Source organism: Ranitomeya imitator, chromosome 1 (assembly GCF_032444005.1).
Source record: "Ranitomeya imitator isolate aRanImi1 chromosome 1, aRanImi1.pri, whole genome shotgun sequence".
NCBI classification, from domain to species: Eukaryota; Metazoa; Chordata; class Amphibia; order Anura; family Dendrobatidae; genus Ranitomeya; species Ranitomeya imitator.
In genome coordinates, this window is record NC_091282.1 from 760,931,326 (window position 1) to 760,935,142 (window position 3,817).

General features: G+C 38.9%; 1 pseudogene; it reads left to right on the forward strand.

Annotated features, from left to right (window-relative positions):
- The first annotated feature begins 2,569 nt into the window (after positions 1-2,569).
- LOC138660442 (U2 spliceosomal RNA) lies at positions 2,570-2,742 on the forward strand (annotated as a pseudogene).
- The last annotated feature ends 1,075 nt before the right edge of the window (positions 2,743-3,817 follow it).

Below are 3,817 nucleotides of genomic sequence, written 5' to 3' on the forward strand. Positions count from 1 at the left end.
AAAACAAATGATTGTGGAATTGGAAGGAGAGACTTCTACTGGGGGCATTTTAGAGAAAACTTTTAATTTTTATAATGAACTTTATAGCATTAAAAATATTGATGAAACCGTGTTTTTAGGAAATCTTAAAGTTTTATCCCAGTTTTTAAATAAGGAGGACCAGGAGTTTTTAGAAAACAATGTTTTAACATCTGAAGTTGAAGAGGCCCTAAAGAGTTTTGCTAAGGGCAAGGCTCCTGGATCAGACGGCCTCCCTATTGAATTTTATATTTGTTTTTGGGATACTATTAAAACTGATTTTTTACAAGTGGTTAGTGAAGCCTTTATGGTCGACTCTTTACTGTACTCATGGCGTAAAAGCATGATCACCCTCATTTTTAAAAAAGGCGATAGAACTAAACTAGAGAATTGGAGGCCCATTTCATTATTGAATACAGATTATAAAATCCTTGTAAAAATTATTGCTGGTCATCTAAAGGTTGTTATTAAAAATGTGATTCACCCTGATCAGGTATGTGGGGTCCCCGGGAGATCAATCTGGGAGCACCTTAATTTAATTTGGGATCTGATCTGGTATCAGAAGGACAGAAAACAACCATTAGCTATTTTATCTTTGGATTTTATGAAGGCCTTTGATAGGGTCTCCCACTTTTATCTTTTTAAAGTTTTAGAAATGATGGGGTCCCCTATGTCTTTTATGCAGAAAATATCGCTTTTATACAAACAGTCATTTGCACAGGTTTTAATTATTGTTTTTTTAACTAAAGAGGTGGTGCTCCATTCCGGAGTAAAACAAGGCTGTCCCATGTCCCCACTTTTATTCATCTGTTCCATTGAGCCACTGTTGTGCCTGCTGCGTCAGGACAAAGTGATCAGAGGGATCTTTATTTCAGGTGGGGGTGGGCAGCAAGTCAAGGCTCTTGGCTATATGGATGATATATCAGTGTATGGCACGAGCTCAGCATCCATTAATAGAGCAATTTTAATCACGGAAATTTTTAATGTGGGTTCTGGTTTTAAGCTAAATATTAATAAATGTGACTGTTTTGTGATGGGCCAATGGGAATCAGAACTCCCCCGGGTCCCAACACAAATAGTTGGAATCAAGATTCTGGGCATCTTGTTCAATCAGGCAAATGATGGTAAGGAAAACTGGGACCCGGTACTCAATAAATTGCACCCAAAAATTTCCCTGTGGCAAATCCGCAAATTATCAATGGAGGGTAAGATCCTAGTGATCAAGATGGTATTGCTTCCCATCATTTTGTATGCCGCCATGGTCTTCCCCCCAAACTCCCTTTACCTAAAAAAGCTCATGAAACCTATGTTTTACTTTCTTTGGGGTTCCAGAATGGAGAAATTAAGGAGGGAAGTGGTTTGTAAAACTAAAAAGAATGGTGGTAAGGCGTTTCCCAACCTAAAACTGTTCATTTTTATAAAGTTTTTTTGTATTTTGTTATAAAAATTTGTACAATGTTGGGGCTTTCTCGTGTTTCCTGAGGTACGCAACAGGATTCACTTTCAGGAAGCTAGACTTCAGCATGAATGCTAACTCTCCTTTTCTTTTATCACCTCCCGAACAATACAGTGTCCTGGAAAACACCATTTCCGAGTATGATTTAGCTCATGTTGACCGTCAGTTTCTTCTTGACCAGCGGAAACTGACAATTATTTGTAAGGGTCATGAAGTGATGCAGGACGTGTCCAATTTTTCCATTTCCAAAAGCAGGCTAGTATGGAATAATGTTGCCTGTCCAGCCCTTAGTAATTCCCAAAAGGATCTGGCTTGGCCGGTTAGTTCATCAATGCCTCCCAACAAGGGCCTTACAGCACCATAGAGGTTTGGTTGCCAGTGCCAGATGCCCTAGAGACAGGTGTGCGCCAGACGAGTCAGTCTTTCACTTATTTGGGGATTGCTCCTATGCTCAGGAGCTCTGGCAAACAGTGGGTACCCTATTAAAGTGGATATGTGGGATACAATCCCTAACCTGTGACACAATCATTTATGGTATTATTAACTGCCCTACTATGAAACAAGCATGAGTGGCATGGCTAGTGATCAATTGTTTTAAAGAATCTATGTGGAAAGTGAGAAATATACTTCTGTTTAAGCGTGAATTTATTTCTGTAAATGACTGCATTGGATTGGCACTATGTGAGATGTATACATACTACCTGCGAGATTGTAAAAAAATGGGAGTTAAAGAAGCAAAACAGTTATGGTGTTTACAAATATGGAACATGTATTTACATATGCAAATTATATGCATATTAGTTGTTTTTATTTGTGTTCTTAATTGTACTTTTAATCAGATTTTGTTTTAAGCCCTGTTTTATTCAAGTGTGAATTTTATTGTACTTGGATTATTTTTAACAACAATGGTTTTAAAATCTGAAGAATTGTAAATGGGTCTCAGCAAGATAAAAGAACACAGTTTTATATGCATATGTATTGTACCGTTTCTATATTTTTACTTTGTCTTAAAATCAGATTTGTATTTGTTTTTATGTCATATTTTATTCAAGTCTTTGATTTGTTTGAAATTAATAATGTATGTCTGATTTTAATAAAGCTTATTTGATAAGTGATCTGTTCTTATCAGTTTAATATCTGATACATCCCCTATTTGGGGACCATATATTAAATGGATTTTTGTAACAGGAAGCTGGAAATGGAGCTTGCTTTGTCCACTCCACGCATTGACCCGTTATTGCAGTATCTCCGGGAACAGTGCACTCCTTCTCTGATCCGGTTTCCAAAAACAGATTGAATTGAAATCAGCGCAAGTTGTCTTTTACCCCTTTATGTGAATACTTTTCAGTGTCAGCGAAGCACATTTCAGATGCCAAATGTAGCATTTTGCTTGATTTCACTTGACCATTTGCAACATTTTGTGTGCCTTGCCTGGCCTTGCTTTCACCTATGTATGTCAAGCATTGTATTGCATTCAATATGCAATCAATCAATCAGTCAATCAATTTGTCTTTACTGGTTGCAACAGGTGTGTTAGGATGTAGGCCTGTGTGACAGTGTTGCAGATATACTGTGCCATCTACAAAATTAGGTCCCGTGCTGTCAGGACTTGGTGTTTAAATGGAAGTATTCAATGAGTTGTTCTGTTCTACCATACATACCACATTTGTGACCACATGAATTCTTTTTCAAAACATTGTCTCCCTCTTGTGGACCACTGACTTTTAAATGCGTTGTATTATATGTATTTAAAAAAAAAAGGAAAAATTGTGCCAGTGCTGAGGTTGAATATGCTTGTCTTGTCCATCTACACCTGTTTGAGTATTCTAATGCTTTTGACCAATCAGGTGCGCTGCCTGCAGTAGATAGAATCTGTGGATGGAACCTTCACGTGCTGTCACAATGGGGCCTTTATCCATTGACTCCGGAACTCTCACGTGTCACAATGGGCTCTTGGCCTATGTAAGGCAGTGTAAAATGGCGCCGTCTTTAGTCTGCTGCCGGAGCAGCAGCAGACCACATGGTAGGGAGGGGGGTCAGCGCCCAGCTTCAGGAGAGCTGGGAAGACAACTGCTCGCCTGTCTAATTTTTGAATTTCCCTCTCTTTCTAGCACTCACTTGCACACTTTAGAACAAAAGGGGGATGGAGGTTGTGTTAAAATAGGTGGAGATATGCAGAATCAAAACGCGTTGTGCACAGCTTGAACACACACACAGCAGAGCTGTCATTGTGAATGCATCCAGAGTTTCTAGAAATGTCTTCCCCATGGCAATCTTGTGCTCTGTCTCCACAATGAGTGTCAGTTGTAGGCCTTGGTGCAGCTGAAGTGGCAAAGCATTTCT